The 13,419-nt window shown below is 37.1% G+C and overlaps 1 protein-coding gene across 5 annotated transcripts in view; it reads left to right on the top strand.

Moving 5' to 3' along the window:
* The window catches only part of KLF12 (KLF transcription factor 12), a 461,389-nt gene that overhangs the window by 158,611 nt on the left and 289,359 nt on the right, over positions 1-13,419 (top strand). The window lies entirely within an intron of this gene.

The following is a 13,419-nucleotide window of genomic DNA, read 5'->3' as shown; positions in this document are numbered from 1 at the left end:
GCATGTTGTCTGCTTGATATTAATTATTTATAGTATTACTGTATGGCCTACTTCAAGGACAATTTTTGTAAATGCTTTGGATTTGGAAAGAATGTATGTTCTCTTATTGTTATGTATATCGCTTTATATTTGCCCAGTAGATAAAGCTTTTTAATTATTTTGCTCAAAATCTTTGTAGCCTTACTGATTTTTGCTTGGCTAATCTATCCATGGCTGAAAGAATGGGTTATAATCTCCATTTCTTGGCCAATCTATCCATGACTGAAAGAATGAGTTAAAAATCATGACTGTCTTAGTTTCTTGTTATTTCTATAAATTTTGGCTGTGTATATTTTGAATTATGCTAATAGATGCATACTCATTTAGAATTTTTTAATACTCTTAGGAAATACGTCCTGTGTCTCATTACTTAGTCATTTTCCTTTCCTTTCATAATGCATTTTGTCTGTATGCTTCTTTTGTCTGAATTTACATACTCCAGCTACTTAGTTATTACTGTCTTTCAGCATTGTGAGGACATTATTCCATTTCACTTTAAATGCAGTCAGAGTCTTTGAAAGATTGCAAGCAGGAGGTTCATATGGTCAAGAGTTCTGAGAAAATGGCATGGGCTACTGTATGGAAAAGGCATTGGAAGGTTGCAAAAACCTGGAGTTGGGCTATTATCGGGCAGCATGAGATGGTGGTGGCTTGGCCTGGAGTCTTAGCACCTGAGATGGAGATAAAGAGAATGTATATGATTCAGAGGGAGAATTAATTGACAGATGTTGGTGATGGATGTCAAGGGTGATGTGAAAGAGAATGTATGAATGATGGAGCTTCAGTTTCTACCTTGAGCAACTCATTCCTTGAAATTATCATTTTTCAATTTTAAAGTAGTAGAGGAGCGTTCTCCTTCAATTCATTTTTGTACATGTTCCATTTATTTTTCAAAAAAAATGTTGAGGGTCTCTGAAGAATAATTTTCATCCTTGCTGCTTTAGAAAGAATAAAAACAAGCCTATTCGTGTATGGGGATGCTATGAAAGAGCTTTCTGTCTAGTCCTATTTATTAATTCCTTAACTTTTTTTTTGATGACTCAGTGTGTGCCAGGCACAGTGCCAGTTTTTCGGGGCTTGCGGTGGTAAATACGATAAGTATAGTGTGTGTCTGTGCTGAGTTTCGTAGTAAATGCAGACCAGCACAGAGTCATGTATCAACACAATGTGGGAGGAGCTTTGGTGAGAGAAGTGTTTGGTTCTGCGACAGCACGTGGCAGGGATACCCACCTAGATATGGTCCAGTAAGTATGGTGAAGATTTTCAAATGAAAATGAAGCTTAGACTAAAAGAGACCTAAAGATGGGTAGGGGCACACCAGAGAAAATTTAAGAACTTTGGAGAAAGAACATAGGCGAGAAGGAGATTATGACAAAGTTGAGGAACTGTTAAAAAAAAAAAAAAGAAAATCATTAGGATTTGAGAGTAGAGTGCCAAGAGATATAGTACCTGTTTGAGGGAAGGAGGACTCAAATTATGTTAGTGTCTTATAACTTAAAAGTTTTGTATTTATTGTGAAAACAGCAAGGAGCTTGTGAAGAGGTTTAGGAAAGAAATTGACATGACCAGCTTTGCGTTTTAGTGAACTCTTGAGTATATATAAAAAAGGATTGGGTTGGGAAATAAGGGTGGATCACCGGATAAAGGACTGATGATGATACTCTCTTCAACTGGCTTTAGGCTTGGCTGTGGAGGTGGAGAAAAATGGCTAGATTTGGAGGATATTTAGGAGATAAAGTGATAGATTTAGTTATTCAGTGTATGTGATGTTGAAGAAATGAAGAAAGTCAGAAATGGTAGCAAGATGGGGCTTGGGTCACTGGGTGGATTGTGCTACTGGGAGGATCAGGTTTGCAAAACATGATGAGATCTTTTAAACTTTTGAGATTGGAACGTCCTGGGAGAAATCCAAAGGGATTTTCCAGTGGGTATATTTGGGCCTGTTGCTCAGGAGAGAGTTCTGGGCTAAGAACTTAGGAAGTCAGTGATATATATATATATATATATATATTTTTTTTTTTTTTTTTTTTTTTGAGAGTGGGTCAAATGGTAGGGGGGTTCATTGTACACTTTTTTTTTTTTTTTTTAAGAGATTGGAGTTTATTTATTTATTTATTTTTGGCTGTGTTGGGTCTTTGTTTCTGTACGAGGGCTTTCTCTAGTTGCGGCGAGCGGGGGCCACTCTTCATCGCTGTGCGCTGGCCTCTCACTATCGCGGCCTCTCGTTGCGGAGCACAGGCTCCAGACGCGCAGGCTCAGTAGTTGTGGCTCACGGGCCTAGTTGCTCCCCGGCATGTGGGATCTTCCCAGACCAGGGCTCGAACCCGTGTCCCCTGCATTGGCAGGCAGATTCTCAACCACTGCGCCACCAGGGAAGCCTGAAGTCAGTGATATATTGATGGCGCTTGAAGCGGTTGGAGTGAATGAGATCAGCCAAGTAATGTTTATGGAAAGAGAAGAGAAAAGTGGGAGGGTCAGCATGGAGAGAATTGATATAAAACAAGTACAAAGGGTATAATGTAATAATATGATGAAATGCAGTAAGAAGATGGGATTTTAAAGGGAGTAGTTGCTAACTGTTAGGAGAACAGGAAAGTCTTCAAGTGAGATGATCATTGAAGAATGATGGCTAATACTGAATAATTGTGAAAGAGAATGATTCAACCAGAAGGAGTTATACAAGCAATCACACAGAGGGAGAAAAAAAGAGCATAACTTTAGAAACCAAAGAATAATTTAGTTTAGGACAGAACAGAAAGGTCAGTTGGGGCCATTTTGTAAAATATCTAATGCATTATAATGTTAGAGTATAGTTCAGGGTATTTGAATGAATTCCATTAGTGTGCCTTGTAAAAATGTCTGTCTCTTATTTATTTTATTAACCATGAGGTCACAGTTAACAGTTTGTAGGTGTTTTTTATTCTTAATGTATTTCCCCTTGATGTGATTAATTGAAATTCTTTAGAGATGCTTTTTGAAAATCTGTTTCTTTTTTAAAAGAAGTACTCAGGTTGTATTTAAGGAAATTTATTAACACTGAATTCACTCATCTGATTTCACTCATTATGTTATATAAGTAAGCATGCATTAATTATTAAACTCTAGTGTTTAGAGGAAAAAAAAGTGGTTGAAATGATGAAAGGTAATTTTAGACATACTATGTTGGCGGGTCTCAAATAGTAACAAAAAATTGAGGGTGAATAAGTGGGATAAACTTTTGTCTTTCCAAACTTTCTGTATACATTTTTATTAGGACTTCTGGAGTTATAAGTATACTTTTGAATTACATACTAGATATGTAGGTAATTGGAATTTTAGATTTTTGGATGAAAACACTTGTTTTATTAATGGAAGAAATAATATTTTTAATGAGTATACAGTGATAATGTTGCAGTTGAAAATTCAGTTCTTAAGCGTCAAGATTGCCTTTTACTGAATCAATTGAGCAATTAGCAAATTTTATTGACTGTGTAGAGCTCTCTACCTGAGCCTCTGGAAAAGTAGGACACCTGTACTGTGTTCTTAAAAGTTCATCAACTAGTTAAGCAGCAAAAGATTTAAATCAGTTAAATTAGTTTGATGTTCATCCTGGTCCTTTTCCATGGCTTTTTCATCCTGAGTTGTTTCTTTTAATTTATCTCTTGGTCGACTAGCTTTCATTGTCAAGTAATTTTAAGAAAATATCGTAACATCCTGCATTCCCTAAGATATTTTATGTTTGAGCACATTAAACAGCTGCTTTTATACCCTAAGGTCACATTGATTTAATAAAAGAATTGGATCATACTTTCCCTCAGAACTTTGTAAAACTTGAGTGCCGAAGTAGTCCTTTTGCCATAGCATCTGTGTTAATAACTTGTTTGGCTAGATTCTATTATTGAATAGTTTATTTTATGAAGGACTCATGGATGCTGTGCTCCCTGACTTCTTGCATGTTTCAGTATGTTTCTTTTATATTCAAAGGATATTTTGCTTTGTTATAAAATTTTGGGGTCCTACTAAGAAATCTGTAGACATGGCTTCTTTGTCTTCCAGCATTGAGTGTTCCTCCTATAGAACAGTGAGGCTAGTCTGACCTCCTCACCACACCATGGGAGTGAATTGCTCTTTTCTGCCTGAACACCTGCAGAACTTTCTTTCTTTATCTCGAAGTTCAGTGACTCAAGGATATAATTCTTTTGGATCGTTCTGTATCAATTTTTAACTGTTATTGCAATCTGTTCTTCCTTCGTGTTATGGAAAATTCATGCTATCATTACTTGAAATATTTCTCTAGCTAGTTTTTGGGGTCTTTTCTACAGAGTCAGCAGTTTTCAGTTTGTTTTTCATGCTTCTTATCTTTTCTCCATTAAAAAAAATGTATTTGTCTTTCTCCTCTGTATTCTTTGGAATTAAGTCCTTTTTAAAAAAATCAATAATTCAATTTTTAGCCATATCTTCTCATTTCTAGCCATGTCACGTCATTCCCTTGCTGTTTTTATTTTATTAGTACTGAATTGATAAATTTTTGATCTTTTGTTTGTTTTGATGGCTCTGCAACATCTTTTTAATTTCTATTATTTCATCATTTCATCTTTGATCCCCTCTTCACTGATAATCCTTTAAAAAAATCCTGCTATAATGGGAAGCTTTTTGTTTTTAGGTTGTGTTTTCTTTTGGAATGAGTGCTTTTTCCCTCCTTTCCTTCCTTTCCTCTCTTTCTCTCCCATTCTTTCCTTTTTTACTTCCTTTATCCTATGATTTGTTTACATATTTCCTGTTTTGCTTCATCTTGTCATGTAAGCAGATAGTCTGTTTGCTGAGATGCAGTGTTGGTGAATCTCTCTTTCCTTCTTTCCTTCTGTGGTTGAGACCTATCTATTTTCCGTTGGTTGCTACGTATTGAGAATTAGTTGTCCCTTTCGTTTTGCTCTAATTCCAGGTGAGGAGTGGGATGGCCTTATTGTGGGGAATGAAAGAAGGGAAGGGCTTGGCAGTGTGAGCTGTGTCAAAATGGTCTGTGACTTCTCTCCCCAGATGGCCATGCGTGTACAATGATGCCCTTCAAAGGAGATCTCAGATATAATACTTCCTTACGAAAGCATGCAAACTATTTCTGCACCTTTCAGCTAAGGGGCACGGAGCTAGTCTTTAGGGAGCGTGGTGGTGTTTTGTTTCATCCTGTGGCTTTCCTCTTTACACGTATGAGCCCTGTTGCCTACATCTTTGTTTATTCAAGAGCTGAAAATCTCTCCACAGGGTAATTATTTTAAGTATTTAAGATTACTTTGGGCCCTGTAGGAACATCATCAGCTTTAAATAACAATGTCATCTTATACATTTTCTAGAGCAAAACATCTTCAGAAATACTGAAAGGGCTTTGCATTTCTCCTGTATGTTTTGCTGTTGCACCATTTCCTGTTGCCAACATAGAAACGACTTACTCTAAAGTGCGTATCATTTTAAATTATCAGCTCGTTAGGCATCCTGGTTTTCTGTCATTCTTGGCGTTTCAACTTAAAATGAAGTATTTATAAAATAGGCACATAAGCTGTATCAAATCATTATGTCCGGCACCTCGTAGAAACAAACTCTTTACTTCAGTGTATTTATCTCAAGGAAAGGGAATGATCCTTTTCTGGTGCTGACATAAATCCATTCTCACACGGGCAAAACACAATCTCCAGTGTGCTCCTGGTGATTCATTAAGTCTTTGGAGTGCAGAAGGGCAGTGGTGGGTCACACTAGGGTGAGATTTTAGCCGGGAGTCTGTCACCTCCTATCGATCTACTAGTTATTTGTTTCATTTATGTTGGAAGATGCTCCACTGCAGCTGTGATTACTGTGAATTCCATATGAGTCATACAAGATGAGAAAATAAACTGAAATGTATACAGTTTACCAAAAAAAAAAAAAAAGGAAGTCAAGCTTCACGTGCAGTTTATTATGGTTACGTTTAAATGCAATTGATGTTATACTCCCTTCTATTGAGATGGCCCGTAAGGAAATTATTTGTCATATGTCATAAAGATTGACTATCTGTGACTTGAGGAACCACCAGGCTGTTCTAATGATTATTACTAATCAATCGTATTGATAATATTATTGATTGGATTAATTATAGGGAATCAAACTTTGAAGACTATTTTAAAGACTGTCCATACTTCTTTAAAGGTACATTCACAATGAAACTGTATCAGGATAATGGGGAAAGTTTCATTTATTGTCAGTGTTTCTTCATCCCGATTACTCAAAACTCAGTGTTAGAACAGTCATAAACTCTCAAGCTATAATTATGTTATCTTTAACACATTGCTGTGATTTTACGTACTCAGGCATTTAAAATTTTTTTCTCTTCTTTTTCTCAAAGATTTCAGAATTTTAAAGTTTTCTTTGGCATCATAACTTTGCATCATTCTTTTCCCGAAAGTATTTTTGTACCATTAACTTTGATTTAATAAACATTTATTGATTGCATAATACCAAAAAATATGATTGATTTGGCCAGTGGAGTTGTGCAACCAGTTAATTTGTGAGTGCGAAAGTAGCAAACAGACAAAAAAAACTTTTAAAACTCCTATCAGTTCAGCTAGGAAAAAAATCTGTTAGCTGTATTTATTCGTAGTTCGTATTGCCACCACGAACGTATGTCATCAGTAGTTATACACAAAATCTAGAAAATTGGTGGTGATGAAACCTATTTAGCCACTGTTAATGAAGAAGAAGTTTCTTTGTTTTGAGTCTCAGGAGAAACAGTCATCATGCATTTCTTAATCTGAGGCCTTAAAGGAATCATCTTCATAGTTTACAGTTTAGTAACTTTTTCTGTCTTAGAGCATATCATCATATAGGTGGAACTAACCTGGAAAGGGTGCTCTAGCCCAGATAAATTATATATGCATCACAGTGTTGCCTAAGAACTGGGTTCAATAGTTCTCCGGTCTCTTATGGTATATTATTGTGTCTTTATGGAGTTTGGCAGCTTATCAGAGCCTCTGTCTAGCTTTTGGTTCCAGAGTTTTATTTTGTTAAGGAAGTGTATGGATTGCATTATGTCTCTCCCCCAAATTATTAACTTCAGTATAAGAACCCTTAAATGTGTTTGTAATTGATTGCTTATAAAAAAGATCCAGCAAGTGAAGGGTTTAATTTATAATGCTTATTAACTTCTTGACTCCCTGCTTGATTTTATCTTTTTTTGGCATCTATTTTTATTGATATATTACATATTTCAAAAAACAGCCCAGTTTTTTATCCTTTGCCAAGTTCTGGTAACTTTCTCATTTTGTGATATTAATGTTTATAAATTTTTACCATTTGCAGTTGGTATAAACTTAACTTTGAAAACCACTAACAACTCTTCTGTTTTTCATGGACGCCCTCCCACAGTTGACATTAACATTTTTTCTGCAGCTTATGAAATTTTGTTTAAAAAACATTCCCTGCCCTTCTGCTACTTCTAGCCCTTGATTTAACCCACTAAAAATGGGTACTTTTGACAGCATCTGTACTGGGAAATGATTTCCAAATAAAACATTTGTTAGAACACACAAACGATTTATTTAGGTACATCTCAGAGCGTAAATATTCGCTTCAGCTGCCAGTATGTGCTTTATTGGCTAATGTTTCTGCAGTGTTTCCACATTTTTATAGGCTGGTGGCCAAGTTGTCCAACAGTCTGGTACCTCTCAGGGAGTGGAAGTGGGTGTGTCTATGGGGAGTTGGTGGCACTAGAATGCTCTTTTGTGTAGCCAGTTGGCATATGTTAGAACCAGCAGAAGTTGACCAGAAGGAACCTGGAAGCATCTATCTATAACCTGGAAGCATATAAATACTAATGAGCTTCCTCTACCTGTCCAAAGTGGCTTGAGGAAGCCTGCTTAGATCCCCTGTGACGTTGATCCAAGGAAATCAGAACTCTTAGAGCAACTTGTTCAGTCATGTTGGATCTAAAGTAGTTAAAACATTTAGTACAACTGAGATCTAATATGTCATTTTTGTACAAAGATATATTATGGTAAAAAATACTTCTGTAGTGCTCTGTGGTTTATAAAGTGCACTGTCATGTGTTTTCTCATTTGATCAGCCAAAAAAAACTTGTGAAGTAGATGGTGTTATACCCATTTTACAGATACGAAATCAGTCAGTCACACAAGCTGGAAATGCTGACATTGTGGGTTTAAATCCTTGTCACTGGATCCCATCTTCTGTGTTCTGTCACTGTGCTACACAGGAAATAAGGGTTGGCCAATGGAAGATGGACTGAGCTAGTGTAATACAAGATTGCGTCAAATAGATATCAAATTAAGGACCCAAGAATGCTGCTTGTACCACCAACCTCCGGTGGTCAATTGGCAACAAGGTGTTTGTTGATCATAACTAAGCACTATGGGATTTGTAAAGTTTTGATTAGATGAGATCTAAAACTATAAGTAGGTCTCTATACGATAAGAACAAAAACTGGATGAGTGAGGATGCAGATTTGTATCTATCTAATAGATAGACATAAATAATATGTTTTCTGGGTGTGTGTGTCTTTACTGCATTAAAAGGAAGAAGATTTGATATAATCCCATGAGGAAAGTTTTGAGAATGGCATATTGTTAGTTAACTGGGATGGGTGGAAGAGCTTCTGTCCCGTGTATGCGCTGAGTGCTTTCTATGGATGTGCTTGGTGTCAAGCGATATGCCGGGTACTGGGGGTACAAAGATGATGAATACATAGGGTTGAGGAAATGACTCCTTCACTTTGGTAGATGCTGTGGACTGAAATGTCTCCCCCAGATCCACGTGTTGAAGACCTAATCCCAGTGTGACAGTATTTTCAGCTGGGGTCTTTAGAAGTGAAGTAGATTGTGAGGGTTGAACCCTCATGACGAATTAGTGCCCTTGGAAGAAGAGATGTGACAGATGAGCAATCTCTCTTCCCGTGTGCGGACACAGCCAGAAGATGGCCATTTGCAAGCTGAGAAGGGAGGCCTCACCAGGAACCAAATAGACCAGCACTTTGATCTTAGACTTCTCAGCCCCCAAAACTATGAGAAATAAGTTTCTGTTGTTTAGGTCAACCAGTCTGTGATATTTTGTTGTAGCAGCCTGTGCTGACTAATACAACAGAGTTAGAACACTCTTTATAGACCCACATTTGAACAAGGGCTTGAAGGATGAGTAAAAGTTCTGTTACCAAATGAGGAGGAAAGATATTCCTCCCAGGATATAAACTAAGTGTGGGCATGTCCTAATGTGTGGAAGGGAATGTAAAAAATTCTAGTGGTTGTATGTTGTTGGGAGGATTGGAGGAGAAGTTAGAAGCTAAGCTGGGGCCTGTTTGCCAGCTGTCCTCTCGAATGTAGGATGTACTGGAGGCCATTGCACATAACATCCAGTCTAGTGGCTTTTACCCCTTTTTTATACTTCTGTATCTTCATATGTTCAATTTACTGCAGGCAGTATAAAATGTCATTATTCACAGTAGTTGTCTATGATATGTTTTAGAACCTCTGAGAAGATAGGTTTTGTATTCTGATCCTTCATCATTTTGGATCCATATTTTTTGACTATCATGTCTCCTCCCTCTTTTTTTCCTACACATGCGCGCGTATGTGTGTGCACGCGTGCACACACACACACACACACACACGTTCACACACAATGTGAGGCCAAACTCAGCAGCAGCCTAGTATTTCCCTTGGATTAGTATCATTTAGCTCCAATATGGCAGAAAAAATTGAGAATAGGTGTCATGAACAATAAGAAGATATATATATATATGCATGTTAAGTTGATGGTTTTTCTACATATGTGTGTATGTATACATATGTAAAAAGTCAACTGTATGTTTTATAGAAATATAATTCATTGCTGATCTATACATAGACTGGAAGGGAAACTGTTGGTAGCTGAGAAGGCAGTTAGGGGCTATTTAATAATCATTAAGAGATGATGACCTGAATTAAGCCTGCAACAGTAGAGTTAGTAAGCATGGGTGGTGTAGAGAGGTCTTTCAGAGGTAGCATCAGTACAACTTTGTAATTGATCATGAAGTCAGAAAAAGTGGGCTCCTAGATTTCTCATTTGGTGCATGTTGATGTTATTAACATGAATAGAGAATAATGGAGAAGAAAGTAGGTTTTTGAAAGTATGAGGTAGGGAGAGAAATAAGTGAGATGAGGAGCCTTTATAAACTTCCTTGGGCACTTTTTAACTTATGGCAATCCAAGTAGAGGTTATGATAGGGAATAGGGATCTAGAACTCAGGAGGAGGTGGGAGCTGGAGATGGGTCACGCATATAGAGATGGAATGATGGCGGTGAGCATGACTTGGATTACTCAGGGAAAAATGTGTAGAAGGAGAAAGAGATACAGACTGAGGTATGGGTTTTTCAGGCTCCTGATGGTGACACTGAAGTGTATAATAGAAATCATGTGCGAGGGACTCCTGAAAGATAAAAGATGAATAAATTACTTTCCCTTGAGTTTGCAGAAATATCCTTCACATTTGCACTTTATTTTATATTAAGTGTTTTCACAAAGCCATCTTTTAGAAAGCTTCTTAAGTAATTCTGTCATCCAAACACATAAGGCAAAGAAAGTCTCAGAACTGAGTACTCATTTTGCAGTTAGTTTACTGACAGGCACAGATGATGACATGTACAGATTCTGCTCTTGGGTGACCTGAAAAAGAGCCCTCTCAAATAATCAGTTATTTGCATTGAGAATACTAGGCCAAGTAGAGACATACAGAAGTATAGTGGCGTATCATTGGTAGGGTCTTAGTTATACAGAAACCACAGCTGTACTAGACCCCACCAACTACTGGGAATTATATAGTAAGACATCTGAGAAGACAACTAGACATTACAAGGTATATTCACTTTGCTTATGTGAGAGTATATTGCACGCTTAAGTATCTGTATTACTTTCCATCTAACTTTAACTGGCTTATTTTTTAAAAATATAAAACAAATGAGAAGCAGCCAGTTTGCATTAAGCATTTTAGCAAGAAAAGGACTGAAAGAGTTACCTAGTTAAATTTCCTCATCTTACTTAGGCCCAAAGATGTTAAGTGATGTATCCAAGGTCATTTAGCTAAATAATAACCTAAATCAACTTAACTCTTAGTCTGATATTCTTTCTGTTCTACCATAGGGCAGAAGGAGCATTCATTTTTACTAAAAAAAATAATATTGAGAAGTAAAAGCCTGACAGACTATAAAATGCAGATACAAGGACTCAAGGAGCACAGGAGTTTCAGGTCATTTAGTGTAGACACACTTCAGTGGGCCCTGAAGTTATCTCTTTGTGCAGCATTGCATAGTCATTGAGGTTCATAGTTATTGGTCTGAGTCATCAAGAAAATGTTATGTCCCTTATTACCTTCTACGTAAAATATATTAGGAATATTTCCATCCCAAGTAGTTAGTATTTTTTCCTTTTAAATTTGAAGTTAAAAGAGATACACTCTCGCCCATCCAGAAAACGAAACTCTCTAGCACACAGTATTCTAAGAATGCTGTGTAAGGGAGGCTTATTGATGAAGGGATAGATCTCTCTTGCATTGTGCTCGCTCTCTCATTAAAATGACAAGATTTACACGTTTGGTGCAGAGAGTAAAATACCTTGAAGAGTGCATGACCTTATTTAGAACTGAAGCCTTCGAATATTTAGAGGGAGGAGGGATCTCTGTTAGGTGCCTTGTTTACCAAGCTCATGGTTTAAGGCTTATCCTGGGCAGGAGGCATGAGAACCTCAGGAGAAGGTCCTGCCCCCCTGCCCCCCACCTGAGTTTGTCTTACAAACTCCCATCACACATTAATTACCTCATTCTTCTGTCCTTGAATACCACCATGCTTGAGTTGTGTTATGTGGCTGTGTATTGCAGTCTTGGCCGAGTCTTTCATCTTGACATTTCTGTGGCTCTCTCATTGATTCAAACTCATTTTCTCAGTTTTGGCGACCAGCATAACCCTATTTTAACTGGTCATTCTTGGTTCAACCCTTCCGCCTTTGGCTCTCAACCATTCCACCTTCTACCCCTTTCACTAGTCTAGGAAACTGCTTCCCGAGACAAAAATGCATTTAATTATGGGCTTGGGAAATGTTACATTTGTCTTCATAGAAAGTTATCAGAAAACAAAATTAGTGGCCTTTCTCAGCCGAGGAGCTTGTCAGAATTGATCATTTTTATTTGTCTTTAACCATATCCTGGCATTTATTTTGGTCATTATTTATAATATTTTTGTCTGTAAAACTTAGAGGTAAACACACATTAAGATTTTAAATAGCGCTATCATTTTCTTTGTCTCAGTTTGGCATATATGAGTGGCTGAAATTAGAATGAAATTAATGTCGAAAAGTCAGAAGTTATTTGTGCATTGCCGAATGTTAGCTAACATTTTACTGTACTTCCTGAGTAAAGCGCTGACAAGTGGCTGGGTGTGTAAATTCAAGGTCATTGGGTGTCAGTGCTGGGTGTAAGACCTTAGGGGTTAAGTTCCCTTGAACAGGGTAAAGGATTGTGGAGGATCGGGGGCATTTTATGGAATGGGCTACTTTGTATGTCACTGAGTGCAAATTGTATTTTGGCTCAATCCTTTTGCACATGGAGGCGCAAGAGGCCACAGAGGTTAGGCCTGCATTCAAGCTGTCCTCAAATGAAAGTTGGCTACCCTTTTCTTACAAATCCCCAAGGAAAAGAGATTCCATGACCTTGGTTGACTGCACATTTCAGAGCTTCTCAATCACACTTGTAAGGAGTTCTTCCTAAAGCCCATTCCTAATCCTTCCTCTTTCAGTTTCTTTTCTCTGGCATATTACAAAAAAAAAATCTTTTACTGTTTTTTGTCCCCCCCCTTTAGTTTGTCTTTATCGAAACAATACATACTCTTTATGTACTCATTAGAGAAATAGCAGAAAACGTAAAAAGAAATCAGAGACAAGAAAAGTAAACCTACATAGTTTTCATTACACTTGGCATGAGATAACTTCTTATATGCTATTTGTATATTGATTTTTATACTTAAGAATATGTAGTACAAACCTTTGTGTGTCAGTGGGCATATTTTTACATCTTTTGAAATGACCCTTTATGGTATTTTATTTTACAGCTCTATGATAATTTATTTAACCACTATCCTATTTTTGGACATTTAGTTTGCTTCCAAGACTTAGTAATTACAAATAGCAGAGAAATAAATATTCTTTTGCACGCTCTTAATTATTACCTTAGGATGAATTCCAAGAGTTAGAATTGCTAGAGCGAAAGGCATATGCATTTTATGGCTTTTAATATTTTCTGCCAAATTGCCCTGTAGCTAGCAGCCCCACCCACTAGATTATGAGAGTAGCCTGCTCTTAATTAATTTACATTGCAGCTGTATCTCAAGAACTTGGAAAAGCTAG

The sequence above is a fragment of the Balaenoptera borealis genome, assembly GCF_965194805.1.
Source record: "Balaenoptera borealis genome assembly, chromosome: 18".
Classification (NCBI taxonomy): domain Eukaryota; kingdom Metazoa; phylum Chordata; class Mammalia; order Artiodactyla; family Balaenopteridae; genus Balaenoptera; species Balaenoptera borealis.
The sequence above is the reverse complement of the archived record's forward strand: the minus strand, read 5'-3'. Positions and strand labels throughout refer to the sequence as shown.